The following is a 20,813-nucleotide window of genomic DNA, read 5'->3' on the forward strand; positions in this document are numbered from 1 at the left end:
AAAAAGGTTTGTAGAAGGGCTAATTTAAGTTCCCTACTTATTAATAAAAAATAGTTTAGCATAAAAACAATGTTGATACCAATGTAATGCTGAAAAATAAAATATAGTAGTAAATATTAAATGGAATAGCCATAGAAAGGCTTAAACATAAACCAGCTAAGTAATTAAAATGTTTACAAATGGGCTAAGTAATGTGACCAAGAGAGTGGTCACAGAGGTAGTATCATTGCCCCAAAATTTTCATGATTAAAACTTAGAGATTCCCAACCAATTATACAATTAAAATAATTGTTAAATGAAAGTACTCTATACTAATGGGCATATTAAAGGACATTTAACATAAAGGGAAATCAATTATTAATGGTGTAAACCAAAAAGTATTAATTGGACATGCTTAGGGCAACACTATAAGATTAAATGAAACCCATGTTAATACAATAGCCACATACTATGAATATGAAATGAAGGAGGGGAAGGGAGAGAATACACATAGATGCATTTTATTGCTGACAGAAAAATACACTTAAAATACTATTAATGGTTGGAATACCCAACAATTATGAAGGCAAAGGAAGAAAAGAAACGAATATGCAAAGCTAAAAGAAATTATAAAATTTTGAAATAACATATGAGACGACTTCAAGAGTAGTGCTGCATATTGTCTTTTTAAATCCTTGCTTTCTAATAAACAACCTATCCATAACATATGTCAAAGATTGGCTTAGATATAACTTCAATAAGGAAACTAATGTAACTAGCTAGAAATACAAAGAAGTAGAACTAATAAGCAAAGGTACACAAAATTCAATAATTATTCTTGCAAAAATGTCCTACTAGATAAGAGTGACATGTAAATAAATGGATTAACATAGGGTGTGCAAAGTGATGCCATTTCTCTTTACATGTGGACCTATGGTTATGCTTCAAAAAAGAAACCAACACAAACTAACCATATGCCACGGTATAATTTGTGTCAGAGCCAAGAACTATGATTAGCAAAAAAAAAAAGATGATGCAACAAATTAGAAATATCGCATATGGTCAAGTCCAAATCTGCCATAATCCAAGGCAAATGGCAAAGTAAAGGGCCACATAGACAGCTAGAGGAGACCAGGCAAAAGGAGACAAAAGCAATGTGGCATCATCTACAAAGCAACCAAGTGGCACATTCAAGTTCAAATATGCCAAAAGACAAGGTAAAACGTGGAATAAAGGGTTGTGTAGAGAACCACAACTAACTGAGCTAGAGGAGACAAGACCAAGCAATGCCATCTACTCATCATCCATGTTTTCAACAAGCCAAGAGCAAGAAGAAAAGTCAAAGCAATCGAATGAGGGAGAAAGCCCCAAATCTACCAAGCCCAAGAAACTGAGTTTCAGGAGAACTATGCATGACAGAAGAAGAAGGCATCAATGACAGGGGAACAAGGTTTAGGTCATAAGTTAAAAAGGGAGGAATTAGGCAAAACCTACAACTAAGGGTGTATTCAAACCATGGCTTAGAAAAGCATGAGTCTTGCATTATTAGTACTAGGCAAAAACTAGTTCCAGTAAGCATGCAGTGAATTGACATTTTGAAGGACTAGGATTCCAATAACAATCACCATTATAAGGAGTAGAGTAGTATAACTAATGCCCTTACATGAAATTAAAATGGTGCACAGGAATAAATTGTATGCAAGAATCAGATATATACCAAAACTAATAGCTTAGACAAAAAAATCAACAAGGATTAAACAACTTCAATCTAAGTTTTATTTTTACGCATTTACAATTATCCTTTAATAATGTAATAAAATAGAATTATGAAAATATCCTAGACTCAATAATCAATTTTCAATGTGGTAGAGGTTAGATTCATCAAAACCTTATCATTTACAATCTTGGCCAAGACATGCATGCTAAAAAATACCATAGAGATTATGGTCAAAGAGATAATATAGCCAAAATTAAGGAGATTTGGGAAAAAAACGAACAAAGTTGTTGCCAAATGAAATCAAGTACTATAATCATGGAGCAAGGGTAAGAGGCCGCATGTGTAGTCTAATGCATCATAATACTATGAAGAAATCGTAGACTCAACAATCAATTTCCAATGTGGTAGAGGCTAGATTCATCAAAACCTTATCATTGACAATCATGGCCAAGACATGCATGTTAAAACATACCTTAGAGATTAAGGTCAAAGAGATACTATAGCAAGAATTAAGGAGATTTGGGAAGAAAAGGTGCAAAGTTGTTGCTAGACAAAATCAAGTACTGCAATCATGGAAAAAGGGTAAGAGGCCACATGTGCAGTCTCTGATGCATCATAATACTATGAAGAAAGCCTAGACTCAAGACTCAACAACTAATTTCCAATGTGGCAAAGGCTAGATTCACCAAAACCTTATCATTGACAATCATGGCCAAGACATGTATGCTAAAAAATACATTAGATATTAAGGTTAAGGAGATAGTACAATAAGAATTAAGGAGATTTGGGAAAAAAAGGAACAAAGTTGTTGCCAAAGAGAATTAGGTATTGCAATCATGGAACAAGGGTAATAGGCCACATGTGCAACCTAATGCATCATAATATTGCCAGGTATCAACTTCGATGCCTAGTGTAACCCACCAACCAACCCATACAATTTGGGGCTATGGGCAAGTGGTGGTATACCAAGAGACCACCACCTTCCATAGGAGTGGTCCCAAGATACCCATCAAGATTAGTTGCAAGTCATAGGATGGGATCTAGAAAAAATCTAGCTTTAACATGCTCAAACCCAATTTAAGATACTTGCATGCCAAACACCAAAGATGTGCTTTTTTAAAACCATTGTTTGCAAATGCTTGCTTCGACGAATTTGGGACATTGACCCAATAGAAGTTCATCATAAAAATGAAAGGTATGTGAAAAATGTTTCAAGATATCATACATTCTAGCATGAGCAAAATTCTTGCAAATTTTGTATTCAATGAAGCGAAGTATAGATTACACCACAACGGGAGCAACTCAACCCTACATGAATACCATGGCATTGTCTTTTGATGCTTCCCGAAAGCATAATATAAGTATTATCAATAATCCAAGAGTTAATCTTGTGGCATTCATTAAGTGAAAATGTAATACGGTTAGACCTTTTCTTTAATACCCAACTAGCTTGCTTCGAGGTACTATTGAGGGTTTAAAATGGGGCATTATAGTACTTAAAGGCCCAAGTAATAATTTGTCCAATTACCTCAACCAAACCAAATGAGGGGTGTTCTAATAACACTTGGTTATGTCTACAAAATAGCAACTAAATTATGATTTGTGGTAATTACTAAAAGCTTATTGAGCTGAGTTGATTAACTAAAAGGATTGGGGAATACTCAGACCAGTAAAACCAAAAAAATATGCTCATTGATTTTCCCAACTTATTCCATCATGAATTCTAAGGGAGCACCCAAAATGCCAATCAACTTCAATGTATACTCAGTATAAATTAAGTTTGCAGCATTAGTAAGCTAATGAAAGTCATTTTTTTAGGATTTAAATACGCCCATAAGGAAGGGTAAGCCCCAAATCGTATGAGAAGAGATCTCAAATTTTTCACATTGTTGAATAGCCTGTACAAGGGCATTCATATTAACTTTACCATATATAAAGCCCATAGTGTTAAACCTTCTTTCAGCAAAGGAGAGGATAAGTTATTGACAAAAGAAAGAAGGGTTATTAGTTGCTTTGTCAATCCCAAAAATGTAAAACTCATTAAGAAGTTGATTCAAGTCCTTTCTTCACCTATTATCATTAAAGGAAGGCTTATCAAAGAAGGGAAAGCTTGCCAAATTATTATCAAAGAAGGATTCAAAACTATCCATATAGACTTGTTCTTCCAACTCAAGGATCTCGAGGAATTGTTTAAAGCCACTTACAAATGAATGCTTGACTTCAATAAGATTATACAGTTTGGAAGGTATATGGTTTAAACCTTTAGCCAATTGCCTCCTTAGAGGTATAAGTTGGGTACAATATCAAGACATGTTGTGCCAACATGATCAAATTCCATAAACTAGAAGTCATGAGATGATAGCTATGGCAATTACAAGATATAAAGGAAGCAGTAAAAGGAGCTTCTGGTTTATAAACCATAAATTTGAGCGAAGGTGAAAACTTCCAACCAAATATTAGTTCCTTGAAAATATTCAAGGGTAGAGGTTCACCAATTAGAAAGAAGAACTCTTTAAAGCACTTCTTGGGAGAGACCTTGTCAAGCAAGTCATTACAAAAAGTTAGATGAACAATTGGTGAGGATTGCCTAATTTTAACCAACTTAAAATGACCATGTCTTTGTCACACTAAGACACATGCATTAATTGAACAAAAGTTGCTTAATAGTCAAGCTACAATCATAAAGATGGATGCCTTTTCTTTTAATACTTTGAGAGGTAGATTTGCTAGAACCTTGAATAGAATAGGATGTAGGCCTACTAACAAAGTTTCTAGGCTTGTAGTGGCTTTGGGGGCATCTACTTCCCCTGCCCATAGAACTGGCACTCCTTTTGTTGATGTAATGCAATGAATCTCTTGCTATAGCTTGGAAGGATTAATGCATCTATCTATAATCCTTAGTGCTTCACCTTTCATATTTGGAAGAAGGCTGACACCTTTTTTTGAGACCATAAGATTTATGCCTATACCAAATATGCCATAATTCGAGACAAATCACAAAGTAAATGGTTCAACTCACTACATGTGTCTGTGTGTGTGTGCATGCATGCACGTACATGCGTGTGTGTACATGTGTACATGCACATGTGCACACACACACACTTATGTGTATATGTGTGTATATATATGTGTGTATGTATGTATATGTGTTTTAATACATGTGTGTCTATTTGTGTAGATTGGTTTCATACCTATCGTACCATCTCTGGTTTTGTGCGTCTTGGTGATGACAGGTCTCTTGACATTGTGGGCATTGGAGATGCTAGGCTGCAATTTCCTTCTGGCAGTTCTTTTGTTTTGCATGATGCACGCCATGTACATGCGTTGACTCGCAGCCTTATGTCAACTGGACAGCTTGATGATGCAGGGTATTTTGTGTCTTTTGGAGACTCTGCATGGAAGATTACTCGTGACAGGCTTGTGCTTGCAAGAGGTGCCAAGTCTGGCAACCTCTATCCCTTACTTGTATCTGGAGCTACCTTGGATCATGTTTTGTCTGTGGATTCTATTCCCCATGTATCCCTTTGGCATGCTCATTTGGGGCATATGTCCCTTAAAGGAATGAAAATGCTTAGTGCTTTGCAATATCTTCCGCCATTGACTCTTCGCATTTTGATTCTTGTGATCATTGTTTGTATGGCAGGCAGACTAGAAATATGCATAAAAAGTCTAGTAAGAAACGCATGGGTGAGCCCTTGGCTCTTGTGAACTCATATGTATGTGGGCCCATGCCCTGTCAGTCCCTTGGTGGGGCAAAGTACTTTGTTACTTTCATAAATGATTACTCACGTAAGGTTTGGGCTTATCCCATAAAGAGAAAATTTGATGTCTTAGACACATTTCAGCGTTGGCTTGCATTAGCAGAGAATCAGTTTGGGAAAAGGCTAAAATGCCTAAGGTTAGATAATGGGGGTGAGTATGTATCACGTGCTTTTGAGCAGTTTTGTGTGAGTGGGGTATTAAGCATCAGTTGACCGCCCCTTACACCCCACCCCAAAATGGTATGGCTGAATGCATGAATAGGACCATTCAGGAAAGGGTTCGTGTAGCATGCTTAGCCAAGTTGACTTACCACAGCACTTTTGGGCTGAGGTAGTTACTACTGCAGTGCATCTCATTAACAGGTTGCCTAGTAGTGGCATTGACTTTCAGGTTGCAGAGGAGGTATGGGCAGGCAAGCCGCCCTCTTATGATCATTTGCGTGTCTTTGGATGTGAGGCATTTTTCCGTGTGCCCAAGGACAAACACAATAAGCATGATCCTAAAAGTGTCAAATGCATTTTCATTGGCTATGGAGATGCATGAGAGATGGGTTACCATCTATGGGATCCGTAAGCGTGGAAAGTGATCCGCAGCCATGATGTCATCTTTCATGAGGACAAAATGCATATGTAGCCTGAGAAAGTGGTTGAGGTACGCAGGGTTATCTTTCAGGAGGAGCCACCTGCTCTCGTTCAGCCCGCTGCTCCAAGGCTAGCTAGACAGCGTGCAACATCACCTGATGCTCATGGCCCAAATGTTAGACATGCTGATGTTAGACAGGATGCCGGTTAGGCAGTAGAGCTTGGGTTGAGGTGCTCTACTAGAGATAGACAACCTCCTGACCGTTTTGTGCCCTCTATGGATTATGTATTGGTTACAGATGGAGGAGAGCCTCTCACTTATGATGAGGCTATGCACGGGGGTGATTGTCACTCTTGGGAGAGGGCTATGCAATCTGATCTTGACTCATTGCATAAGAATCAGACTTGGGATTTGGTTTCCTTTCCTCAGGGTAAGAAGGCTTTGCCATGCAAGTGGGTGTACAAGCTGAAAAGTACCCTTGGACACCCCAAGCCGGCATAAAGACTCGATTGGTGCTAAGGGTTTTAAGCAGGAGCATGGTGTTGACTTTGATGTAGTCTTTTCTCCTGTGGTCAATATGACCACCCTATGCTTAGACTTGGCCTTGGTTGCACAACTTGGCTGGGCTTGTACCAGATGGATATCAAGACGGCTTTTTTACATGGGGACTTGCATGATGAGATTTACATGGAGCAACCTAAGGGCTTTGCCAACCCTGGCAGGAACACCTAGTGTGCAAGCTAAAGAAGAGTCTATATGGTGTGAAGCAGGCATCTAGGGAATGGTACCATAAGTTTGATGCATTCATGCAGTCACAGGGCTACAACTGTAGTGCTATGGATCTATGCTTGTACACGAAGAAAGGCCATGACGGTTCTTTATTGATTTTGGTACTCTATGTGGATGACATGCTTTTAGCAGGGACAGCTCATGAGGAGCTAGATGCTCTTAAGGCTTAGCTCAAGAAGAGCTTTGAGATGAAAGATCTAGGACAGGCCTCTCATATAATTGGTATGCACATTATGTGTAATAGATCTCATGCACTACTCTATTTGTCATCACAGATGAAGTACATTCATAAAGTCCTTGAGCACTTTCGTATGTAGGATGTTAAGTCTATTGGCTGTCCATTACCTTCTCATGTAAAGGTTTCACAGGCTGATTGTCTGCAGACAGATGAGCAGAGGGCCAAGATGGCCAAGATTCCCTTTGCATCAGCCGTGGGCAATCTTATGTGTGCCATGATAGCACCCGTCCAGATATTGCTTTTGCAGTTTGGGCTGTGGCACGTTATATGGCTACACTTGGCAAGAAACATTGGGATGCTGTGAAGGGTATCATGAGTTATGTGAAGGACACAACAGATATGTGTCTTTGCTATGGCAGCCAGGATACAGAAGTCGTGGGGTACACTGACTCTGATTATGCAGGACATGCAGATAGTAGGAAGTCCACTTCTGGCTATGTGTTCACTTATGCTGGAGGGGGTATCTCTTAGATATCCAGGGCACAGAAGTGTATGGCCCTTTCTACTATAGAGGCCAAGTATATTGTAGCCACAGAGACTTGCAAGGAGACTATCTGGTTAGGCCGTTTGATTGCAGACCTTGGAAAGACAGATACTATGCCTACATTGCATTCAGATTCTATGAGTGCCATTCAATTGGCCAAGAATCCGGTCTTCCATGTGAAGGACGAAACATATTGAGGTGAGGTATCACTTCATTTGCGAGGTCATTGAGGATAGGTCTGTTGGCCTTGTCAAGATTTCGACTGAGCAGAATCCTGCAGACTTACTCACAAAGAGCCTCACTACAGAGCGCTTTGCCTTCCTCATGAGATTGATGGGCGTTGGATGAGATGATGTCTTTTTCCTCATTCTCTTGTACATGTGTACATGTTGTACTATCTTTTCTTTTTCTCTCTCACTAGGGCAGATTCGCCTTTAAGTGGGAGGTTGTTGGGGGTAAAGGCGCCTTCGCCTAGCCGCTCGTGTATTACTACACTCGCCATTGCACACTGCAGGTGGCGAGCGCCCATCATAGTCACTTATTCTTTATTCTTTTAGTGACAGTTTGAATAAAAGAAGGCCCGGCCACACATTGTGGTTGTTTAAGTTTCACTCTCTCTCTTGCTCTTGCTCTTACTCTCCATCTACCATAGCTCTCACCGCCAAGCTTCTTCCTCCTGGGTTCTACTTCCCTTTCACGTCCTTGGTAACTTCGGCTTGGTCTATGCGGTGGGAAGTTGTGTTTTTATAGAGTGGTTTTAAAAAATTATAAGCCACTTGTATTTTCCTTTTTGGCATTTTGACTTCATCCCTTTGTGTTTTGCTCCCTACTTTTAGGGTGCACTTTCTCAGCATGTGCTTTGAAAGTACTAAGCATGCCTTTCCTTAAGAACACCCATGTAAATTGATGTGTGTGTGGACCTTCTAAAAGGATGGAAAATAAAACAGCACACGTGTTTTTGGTTTGCTTTTGGAGTTTTTCCTTATGTTGACCTTGTATTGATTGCCCTGAGTGCCAATTATGTCTCATGTTCCTTGACTTCTTTATGTCAAGTGCTCTATGGCAACCATATGGTGATGATGATCCTAGCAATCAATGTGTTGATGAGATGATTAGCTCGACGCAACTTGAACTTGCGGGAATGAGCACTTGAGGCAATATGATCATTTTCCCTTGAGGCAATATGCTTTTATTTGCACTCAAGGCAATATGATTTATGCACTTGAGGTAGAAATACTTGAGACAATGATGGCATGCTTGAGCCAAGGGTAGCCACTCGAGGTAGCAACAATGGCTCGAATCAAGAAGCTGGTGACATGGCACTTGAGACCAAGCGCAAAGTGGCACCACTTGAGGTGATCGGTGGGGTACAACATAGCATTTGATGCTATGGCCACTTGAGATGGTGTTATGGGGTGGGTCAAGCCAATGTTATGGCCACTTGAGATGGTGTTATGGGATGGGTCGAGCTAGTGTGATCAATAGAATGATGGTGGCCATGATGTCCAAGGCATGTGTGATATGACACTCAATGCTATGGCAACAACACTCAAGGCAATGACTCAATGTTCTATTTAGATCAACAAGGTGGCTCAATGTGGCACATGGCCACTAGAGATGATGGGGTAGTGTGGTAGGTGATGAAGTGACAAGGGTGGTGTGGTGGTTGGCATGATTCTCAACTACCTAATTGTGTACACATGTCAAGACAATGATCCTTGCACTCAAGATGAAGAGTTATGTACTCCATAGTGAAATTCAAGGCAATGGGCCTTGGTTCCTTTGAGGTGGGCCACCATTTTGGGTGAAAAGAGGGTGGAGAGTTACTCGCTCTCCGTCTTGGGATCTTTTGGCATGGATTTGAATATCGGGATCGGGGATGTCGACTAGGTTGATGCCATCGTTGGTGTGGACTATCACTTTGTCCATCCCCAGCATGTCATACACATCCCATTTTTATTGTTTTTCCACTTTGTTTGGTAGGCCCAATGCTTTCTAAATGAGCTTAGGGCTAGCTCGATTTCTACTTGGCAGGCCTCATTTTCTAGGTGCATTGTGACAGTGCCTCCGATTTTTGTTGAAGGTCCGAAGGAACTCGGTGCACTTCTTATAGTCGATGACTTGGCCCACCTTTTCCACGTACTTCTACAGCCTGCACTGCTTCACCAGCTACTGGATGGCTGGTTCTTCTACAACTACGTTTTCTAGATTCAGGATATACTTGAATTTGAATTGATTATAAGCCCTCGTCTCCAACGAGAGGCTATACTTTGCCTACTCCCCTTTTGAGAATGGAAGTTTGCTGCTTTTATCTTGACCTTGCCATTGTGGGTGCCTATCATAATGCCATAGTTCACCATTAGTGTTCTCAAGGTAATTTCTTGCAAAAAAGTGGGCAGGAATTAATTATGCTTTCTAGGGGAGAATAGCATGCTTAATTACAAAGAAGAACATTTTTTCCTTCAAGCAATCCATTCATTCCAAACATTCTGCAACTTTTCATCAATCACAAGTTGATTATTATCCGCTCTCTCTCACCTGTGGATGTTGATGGATGTTTCATCCATGCGTTTCATTCACCTTACTTGTTTACATGTTTGATTTCACCTTACCTCAGAATCCTTCCTAGCATTAAGGTTTGAGAGTTCAAGGACATTCAATGTTGTCTTGCGGTGCTTTACTTTCGCATAAGCCAATCATAGAAGTTCGGATTATATTCTAGATTGGCATAGAAATCCACATCGAAAGGACGGATGTTGACTTAAGTAATGTAGGTGAGAACATCCATGAGGATGTAATCGGAGTCGATCCTACTAGCAACCTATAGCTCTTCCTCGGTCAGAATTCAGTCTAAGTATGGGTGGGTCACGATGTGCTCTTCCAGGGGCCAATCACAAATGATGGTCAACACCCTATAGGAGGTTGGAGCTACATAAGTGGGATCATACTCAGAGGTCTTAATGGCACGTCATTGCTCAGCATTGGTCATGATTTGGTAGTTGTCTTATTCCCACTGCAATCTGAGAGCATACCACTTCCTCAAGAAAGATGAGCCATTATCAGCTAGCCTGCGAAGCTCGTCGGCTTATGGCAATAACTCTGCTTTTGCTATAGGAGTGATCAGTCATTGTTTGAGGGCTTGGCCTCGAGATATCTCGACATTAGCGATCAACTCTTCCGCGACCGTGGGGGTTTTTATTGTCACGAATTCATATTCCTCCTAGGTGCCTATCATGGAGAGGACCTCCTATGCTAAGGATGGATCAAACAGGCCTAGATCCAAATGCATGTAGCTCTTGGTGAGTAGGGTGAATGTGGCATCCAAGTGCTTGATGTAGGTGATCATGTTGTCTCCTATGTTATCCGCTAGGTCTTTGGCCAATGTGAGGATTGATCGTCATTCATAGGACGACTTAAGACCTGCTGGCGGATAAGGTTTGACTGAACTAGATAATTTGGTAGCTAACGATTCTGGCCTTGGTTTCTCCTGAGAGTGTGGTTGGGCTTCTTTATGTGACGGGCTTGATTAGAGTCAAGGGTGCGGCACTACTAGACGCTAGTGAGGTCGTAGGGGCACTAGTAGGACCGGTTGAGGCAGTATGTGAGTAGCAAGGTATGGCTTTGGTTGATAGACTTGATTAGTTTCCGCCAGCTTCTGCGTGTTGGAGGCCCTATGTGCTTCGTAGTTTGGGTCATGTGTGGTGTTGGTGCCCATTTTGTCACATGGCTTGGTGTGGGTAAGTTTGGGGGTGTTATTGGAGTAGTGTCCTTGTCCATCTTGGCTTTCAAATCTAGGTGTTACCCTCGTAGTAGCATTGCGCTTGCAATAAGGCTTTGGGAACCCATCGCGACTTGACCGTTCATCGATGCCTATAGTTTCTTCTAGGCCTCCTAGGTTTCCAGCGGGATCTCTTAGCCTTGCGAGTTCGCATCTGAGTGCTCCTAAATGGCGGTCATGGATGTTTTGGCACCCATTTGAGCTGGTGTTCAAGGGTTTTAGCTTTGTGGTTGGCTTTTTGCTGGTGTTAAGGTTTGGTGGGTGGTGATGAATCACAACCTCCCTCCTTAGGCTCAATGGTGGGTTTCCCTACCGGTGGCTTTGCAAACTGTGATGGAATCACACAACCCTTGCTGAAAGTCATAACTGTTCGAACATTGCCAATGGCAAGGTGAATGCACTGCGAGTAATAGTCGACATTGCATTGTGCTTGTTTCTTGGATGTATGTCCTAACAGTGATTCCTTACCAGTGGTCTTAGTGTTTGGCATCACATAGAAGGTCACATGTAGGCTTTTAGTCTCGATAGAGACCATTATTCTGCACTTCGCGATAGTGAGTAAGACCGCCCTCCAAATGGGTTGAGTTTTGCATTGGTGGGCTGCAGTTTTGGTTAACCAATGAGGGTCCAATGATCGTGTGTAAGGATGTTATAGTCATCTCCCTTGTCAATGAGTGCATCGAAGACATATGTCATTTGGGTAGTCACACTGACAAGTGTAGGTAGGCAGGTGCTACCACTTCCTCATCTTCATCTTCAATTTTCGTGATGGTGGTCACTCATACCTTGACAGGGCTAGGTTGTCCATGAGAGCTCCTTATCATTATGCACGCTATTGGCTTGCTCGTACTTCTCACCATTCGAGAGTGGCAGATCAATCATGGCAAGCACGTGCATCCAATCTCGCTCATCTTTGAGGCAGGGGATATATTTGGTCAATGGCCCATAAGATTTTCTAATTTGTGCATCACCCTTCAGCATGGTGGAGATGGCATCTAGGTTGACTGGTGCGGTCTTCCATGTATCCATCTCTACTTTTACTGCCTCTGTTCGATTGCCTAAGAAGATTAGACCATTACCCTAGTCTTCTATGACCCGTGCATTACGCATCCAGGACCGGCCTAACAGGATGTCATAGTCCACTCCCTTCATCATGACTATAAAGTCAATAGAGAATTGAATCCTTGCAATCTTCAATGGCTAGTTCTTTAACACTCTAAACGGCCACACTTTCATTGCATTGGCTGGGGTGACATTGAACCTAACATTCTCAATAGGTAGGCTATCCCAGTCCTAGAGAACCGCATGGCTCATCACACTAACTCCTGCTCCTGTATCCACAATTCCATTCCTCATGGTGTCTCCTAGAGCTAGGATTGATAAGACTGCATGCATTTCGGTGCCTTCCCAAAAAGCATTGATGTGCAAGGACTTGGGCATCAAGTGCAGCGTCAGACTAGGTATCTAAGTTATGGCCTCGCAGATTTGCTCGAATTGCTAGTTGCCTAGCACTCACTTTATAAGAAGCTCGCTCAATGTGAGGTTGCCTTCTAGCACTCTTTCCCTCTCTACATCAGGTCCTGTCCTATTTCTGCTTGCTAGGGCTAGCAGAATATTGCACGTTTCTATGTTCTGTCACAAGATTTTGACTTGTTGTTCCTGATTATAGGCCATTATGCCCTACAAAGCTTCCCGCACTAGTCTCCTCTCCTCTTCGACGTCCGCTATGATATCCTTGGATGTTCTATCGTGGTGGTTTTTTCGGATTTGTAGACTATATTTGGTGACTAGCTGCTGGATTTCCATCATGAAACTGCCTAGGTCAAGCTCTTCGACACTTCCATAGTTAGTGCTTGCCTCTACCATGTTTGTGGTCTTGTGCTCCACTAGGTTATCGATGAGATTGATCAAGTTGGGCAGATCCACTCCTCCAATGGTATCGGTCCTTGCATGGTCCTACGCTTGGAGTTTTGATTCACTCGACTATGTTTCAGGGTCTTCTCCTACTAGTGGTTTCGTTCTTATGGTTAGGTCTAAGTGAGTTCCTTATTATTTACAAACAATCCTCAACTTATGCTCACTCGATGTGAGTGTGTGTGTGTGATCTCTTCCGTGCACTGTGTGAAATCAAGCTTTCAGCTTTTCTTAAGTGCACTTCAAGTGTTGAAAAACAATGTGAGTGTGAATACAGAGTGACAATTGCAGCCCTCTCGCACTCTCGTCTACGTACTTGGTCTAATGGGGCTCTAGGCTCGATTCTTGGCTACTTCCATTGGTCTCTAAGGTCTATGCTATGTCGTTCCACTTCTTAGGGTCAAATGGGGTTTGCTGGGTAGCCTACGGCTCTAAGTGTGTCAAATATGCTAATGTGAGTGTTAGCATTGTGCCAAGCTGTTCAGCTGCGGTTCCTAGGGTTAGATTTGCCTATAAGGCTTGCGATGAATTCTCCTATTGCATGTTCTGCTCTCTGTCATTTCAGACATGCTAAATTTGTCAATTTTGATATGTCACAATCTGGTTCAATTCTGCAGAATGCGATTCTACAGTGTCCGATTTCAGGAATCGAACGTTTGATTTGACAGGTGTCCGATTTTGGGATAGATTCTAGGAATCGGACAGGGTGTGTCCAATCGGACAGGTCAAGATGGTCCGATTTCCAAAATCGTACAGGGTGGTCCGAGAATCCGATTTTCAAATTCGGACAAGGTTAGGTCCGAGTGTCTGATCCTCAAGATTGGACGTGTGGTAGTGGTCCCATTATTGGGGTGTCTGAGTCCGGTGTGTCCGAGTGTCGGAGTTCGATTTGTTGGTCCAATCTGACCAGTCAAGTTGGTCAGAGTGTTGGCCGTCCAATTCTCGAAATCGGATGGGTGTAGGGCATTCGAGCGTCCAATTCTGGGAATCTGACACCTATAGATCGCGTCCAATTTCGCACCGATATGTAAATAGTGGCAACTAAAATCTCTTCACGCCAACGATTTTTTGCCACACATGCTAGCAAGATTTACCAAGATCCAAGGTTAGATGCACATAAATGTTTCTATACACCTCAAATCCAAGCAGAAAACTCATGTGGCCTTCGATCGATTTGCCGGAAGCACCAAGTCTTGCACAGGCTCTCAAGCCCCCCCCCCCCCCTCTCTCTCTCTCTCTCTCTCTCTCTCTCTCTCTCTCTCTCTCTCTCTCTCTCTCTCTCTCTCTCTCTCTCTCTCTCTCTCTCTCTTGCAAAACTTGAAAATGAGGTCTCCCTTTGCCTCCCAAGGATTAAACCCTTGTTGGACTCAGCCTTAATCATCCTTATCACTCCCCGTGTGATTCTAACACCTCCAAGCACTCTTCTTTCCCATTTTTCTCCCTGTTTGTGCCCTGTTTGGGCCTATTTAATCATAGAAAACCTAAAGTTTTTTCCTTTGATTTCTTGGTCCTAACCTACTCTAAATGCAACAAAAATCAAAAGCAAAATATTGAAGTGATTCCATCTACTTGCCTAATCATCAAAAACCAAAATACTTGCTTGTTGTAAAGATTAAAAGCCCAAAACCTCCTACCTATATCAAGCTTCGGTTCAAGGATGAAACCCTCACTTTGTCACTCGATTTGAGGCATGCAAGTGCTCAAGCTTGAATCCATTGGTCCCAGCAATGAAACCAAAATGTAGAGGCGAAACCACCAAGACCCATTGACTACTTATTATTTCAAGCGTTTCAAGCGAATACCTATGGCTATCTCTCACCTAGCCGACGCACCTTCAATCCTACTAGGGTGTAGTGAGCTTACCTTGATGCCCAAACGAGTTGCCTCCTCCCTCAAGCACAACGGTAGCTCCACAATTCATGATGCGAGCTCAAGCAACCTCAAGCCTCCACCTTCAAGCTCCATCCTCCATAGCCACGTGTGAGACAAGAGAAGAGAAGAAGACGAGAGATGATGGAGAGCTTCTTCTCCTTTATCCCTCTCCCTCACACACTTATTCCCTCACACTCTCACACTCCCTCTCTCAAGCACACACAAGCAAGTAAGAAGGAGAGAAGAAGATGAGTCCACTTTGCCACACACCAAAGAACAAGCTCTTCATTCACTTTTCAACTTTATATACAAAACCCTAAATCCCTTTTAAGTGGTCATCCCCTTTTTTACATGGCCGGTCGTGTCCGCCCTCTTTCAAATTGTCCTCCTATCTTCCTAGCTTTCTTCCTACCGCCCATCTACTTTTACAATTTGCATAAGAGGGAGCCTAGTGCTCTTTTACAAAAAGTTTTGGGGGTGCCTCGCATTTAAAAGTGCACTTTTTCCTTTGCCTTAGCTTTTGAGACCGCCCTTACACTTTCGGTCGTTTCCCTTCCTACTTCTTCCATTGTGTCCTGGGTTGCCTCTTTTAGGTCCCAACTTGCGTTTTTTCACTTTTTCCACTTTTTATTGTGCTATGATTAACAATATGCTTAATAATCCCATGATAGAAATAGATGAAAAAATAATGAATGTCAATAAAGGCCTAACATTTTTATAGTTTCTCAATTCGTAAAGCATACCATGACTCAAAAATACATATTGGTGCCTTATGATGCTAGTGACAATGATTATCGACAAGTAATGATGCATTATTTTGTGTTTTCCCATAATTTTTATGAATCAAAAAGCAATTCCCTAATCTAATTCATCTTGCCAAATATCCATCCCACTCTAAGAAAATAAGAAAATAACATACACTTATGGGGATTGGTTCCCTTCCTATCCATCTTCCTAAACTAACAAGCACGAGATTTACACATAAAGCTCGCCATGGTGAGAAAGTCAATCCTGCTCAAGTTCAGTGTATTCCACCCGCATTCAATGTTCAGAGACTTGACAAAAGAGATTCCATTGCGCCCCAATAATGGAATCAAAATGTAGGTGTAGTTTGCCTATGCGCTAGAACTAGAGCGAAGCACTTATATTTATCATGCACTCTCTGTAATTGAGGTATCTCACAACCTCTCGCATTACAAGGTCTCCTACCATTTATTTCTACCTACTAGGCTCATCGTAGAAAAAAATATCCATATCTCACCAAGTAATGCAGAATAAATCTAATGAATGGTCAAAGTGAGAAAACTCACCAATTGTTGTAGTCTAGGATTTTGTTGGAAAGCTCCCAAGCTTCGATGATCCGGTTGACCACATGTTGACAACACCCATGTATCTCAATCTCACAAGCTCTATGCAAGGTTGTAGCTCCTCGCTTGTTCCTCCAAAGCCAAGCAAGATACATCTTCTCTCTCTCTCTCTCTCTCTCTCTCTCTCTCTCTCTCTCTCTCTCTCTCTCTCTCTCTCTCTCTCTCTCTCTCTCTCTCTCTCTCTCTCTCTCTCTCTCTCTCTCTCTCTCTCTAGCTCTTCAGCTCCTATTGCAAACTCTTTCTCCCTCTACCTCTCAAACTAGGTAAAACCTAAGAAGGAGAGAATAAGAGATGGACAAGATACAATCGGGAAGCATAAGAATGAAGCTCACCATCTCGATCAAAAATAGATCCTAGTCTCACCAAACAAGCTTGCATGTAATAGAGAAGAACACTTGAGAACGAGTTGTAAACAAAGAAGAAGTCTACCTCTCAAACTAGGTAAAACCCAAGAAGGAGAGAATAAGAGATGGAGAAGATACAATCAGGAAGCATAAGAGAGAAGCTCACCATTCTAATTAGAGATAGACCCCAATCTCACCAAACAAGCTTGCATGCAACAGAGAAGAACACTTGAGAAAGAGTTGTAAACAAAGAAGAAGAGAAGAATATAAGCTTTTGATTTGCAACCTTTGAAATGAATTACATTAATGTTTATCACCTTACATATGGTACCTGGGTTTTAAAATTTGGGCAAGGCCTAATCCTTCATTTTGCTCACCACCCATGGTTCTATTCAAGCCCATCTTTGGGGTTCATGTAACCCATGAGACTATCTATTTAAAATCCTAACTCACTCCACTCACATGCCTTTAGTTATGCATTAAATTACAATTTGCATGGGAGTAAGCCTAGTGCCTTGAAAAATAATACAATTAGATAGTCCTTCATGAGTGGCCACTTGAGTTTATAATTTCAACACATTTTTGAGTTTTCTAGTATGCTTTTCTTCTCTAGCCCTTTTTGTCATCTTTGAACTACGCAATCAAATTTGAAATTCCCCAAATTTTCTTATTGCCCATCTTTGATCAACATCTCTTGTTTTCTTCAATTTTTAATGGCTCTTAACTATTTTTTCTACTCTAAACCTGTAATCGGTTAACTTAATAATGTACTATCGGATTATTTTTCTATTGTTTGTAATGCTTGGCCAATTGACTTGTACTTTTGTAAAATTATTGGGCAAGTTGCTATTGTATTTTAAGTCACGAAGTGTCTAATGGTTGTATTATGTAATTTTTGGATTGATTTTCATTTGAGTTTCCATGTCAATGAATGGCATCTAAGGATTGGTTGATTTATAATATTTGCAAAGGGCTGCTAGGCATTGGAATTCATCATGCCTTCATACATAGGCAATGCTCGCATGGTGTTGAGGAAATGTTGGCATTGGTTTGATCTCTTTTGATTGATTATTAAGAGGATGTTTTGTTGGTTTCGCTATCTATGCATTTGGTTGATCTTATTAACAAACACTTTCGTTTGTAATCTTATTGTAGACTAAACTTGCAGCTTTGAGTGAGGGACTATAGGATAATTTATGTTAGTCACATAAATTTTATCATGCATTGCATGCCTCTTTTCCATGGGAAAATGTGGTGTCACTATGAAATGTTGATAATAAGATGGTCATGGATATTGGACTATTATGCATATGTGCTGACAATATTTTATGGATTTTATAGACTATTGTGCATGCATGTTGATAGTATTTTATGGATTTTCTTGGGCTTCAACAACCCAATTCATCTCATATTACTCATGCTTGTGCTTATTTTGTGAGTTGATTGAATATCAACTTTTGCTTGACTACGTTGGAGGCTAATATTCATGACAATAAGGTGATATATGTCTTGTGGAAATTATCCAATGATAAAAGTCATGGATGGGATGGCCTTATCTATGCTAATCACTTTCCAGTGCCTTGTTGGCAACTATGTGTTAGGAGGGTTGGGCATGTAGAATGCATAGCTCATGGAAAGAGGGTGTTATTAAGGTGATTCCAAGGGTTTCCTCATCCTCAATGTTCAAACGTTGGAGACCAATCCCATTGATAGGCAACATGAATAAGATATTCTCTAAGATGTTGGCTAATCATCTCCATAAGCATCTTCCCGATATTGCATATTTGAGCTTATATGGTTTTATCAAGAGGACAAATGCTTAATATAATATCCTAAATGTGCAAATGGATATTGATTATGTATAGCACACAAACCAGGAGGTGGTTCCCATATATTTAGATTTGGAGAAAGCTTTCAATTACTTGGAATGGTATTTTCTTACTAACTTTAGGTAGAAATGGGGTTTGGGTCCCATGTGTCTTATTTAATATACACTATTAACACTAGTGGTGGTGCATCCTCCAAAATCATGCTTAATGATGGTGTTACTAAACCATTTGTTCTCTCTTGATTGGTCATTCAGGTTGTGCCCTAAGTCCTCTATTTTTAGTTCTTTCTATGCATCCTATTCTAGGAAGTTAGTGGGCTCATCTCTTCCTTCAAACTAGTAATTCATAATTGGCCAAGCCTTGGCTAATGATACTTTTGAAGGCTAATCGGGCCTTGGGGTGGCACGATGAGGCAATACCCAAAGGAAGTATTGTAAGGCACTTGGGTTACTCTTAGGATGTATTTTTGCTAGCGTGGAAGGCAAATTCACTTATTGGAAATTGCAAGCATGGCCTTTCCATGTGAAATTTAAAGTGGCACAAACAATTATGTTGCCTGTGCTTTCCTACTATTTGTTGCTATTACCTTGGTCTAGGACTAGCTTGAGGGATATTGCTCTAGTCATCTACTTTATGCTTTGGAAAAAGGACTCTTTATATGCTAGAATTTATTGGGTTTCATGGGGTCATATTTGTATGTCTAAAATAATGGAAGATTCAGCCATTTTAGGCGCAGAGGTGCACACAGTGGCAACCCCTCCTTCATCTGCAACTCAAATAGCTTTTTCATGAGATACACCTTGTTAGAGGTTGTTTCTTTCTCATAAGTGTCACATACCTTTTTCCATAAGTCATGTGTACTGGTCGTCTTATTCACAATTGCAAAATACACAGATTTTGCCTAGTGTAGCCTAATAGTAGATTTGGCTAATGCATCAAGTGGAAGTGGAAACAATAAAGGTTGCTTTCCAAGACGCAATGCTACCTATTATTTTGTAACGTAGGGCAAGTATTGGTGTACCGAGTGTGTAGATAGAGGGCACAAGTAATACTTTAGGTGGTGAGACCAAGGCAATCATAGTGCAAAGAGTAGTCAAATTCACCATAGGTGAAAGTTTTCAAGTCATGTGCTTTGGTCAACAACCTTGGGTCTCCATAACCGGCTTTTTCCTTGAAGATAAGGGGTTTATACATGGGAATACTAGAATACAAGGTTCTTACTGGCATGTACTCAAAGGTAATTAGCTTGCTCTAGTATATAATATTTGATCTTCTTGACTCATTTGGTTTGTTCATGGAAAGTCTTGCTTCAAAAACTTGGGCTAGCACAAGGATTGATTGCATGCCAAATCTCTATAAATTGAATTGCTTGTAGTTTTTAATATTATTTCATGGGAAGGAAAACAAGATTTGGGACTATGGTCAAATGGCATTGCTTGGACTACTTTCTATTATTGTTGATGCAACTTTGCTAGCATGGTGTGATTTCTTTTCGATAAATTCAATGAAATTTTGTGTCCCTTGAGGATATCGTGACTTATATGATACACTATCCTCATCTTTATGTGATTAACATCCCTTTCCTAGACTCTCTTTGGATAATCCATTGGTAGGATTGGAGGCTTATGGGGAAGTTGCATTTGGAGTGTATCTCAATTAATCATATTTTTCATTTGCTTATGAAGGATCATAATTGGTTGTAACTAAAGGCAATTCCATTTGGGGCCTTAATAAAAGTAGGATATGGTGAAAATTGACCATAATCGAGGGATGGATAAAAAAAACTCCATTTAAATGCAAACTCTTTCTTTGGCAAATGTATTGCTCCTTGCTTTAGCCCTTTTTCAATAAAATCTCTCTAATGGCTCTTATTGCCTATACATTACAAGTATGGAGACTTCTTGCCACACATTTGTCTCCTATCCAGTGACAAGGAAGGTTTGGTCTCTTTTGTCAAAGATTTGGTGATGGGTGGTGGGACCTATTTTGCATCCTTGTGATTGGGTGTTTGCCAAAGCCAAACTTTTCAAATCCTATATGTGGTGACACATGAAGACAATGTTCCACATTGTGTGTTTATAGGATTGTTGGAGTAATTGCGCCACGTGGAATGCTTTTATTTTTGAGTCCCACTCATACATTCAAAGTCATATTGCTT

Source organism: Lygodium microphyllum, chromosome 28, assembly GCF_053477565.2.
Source record: "Lygodium microphyllum isolate KBCC chromosome 28, Lygodium_microphyllum_v1.1.10, whole genome shotgun sequence".
Taxonomy (NCBI): Eukaryota; Viridiplantae; Streptophyta; class Polypodiopsida; order Schizaeales; family Lygodiaceae; genus Lygodium; species Lygodium microphyllum.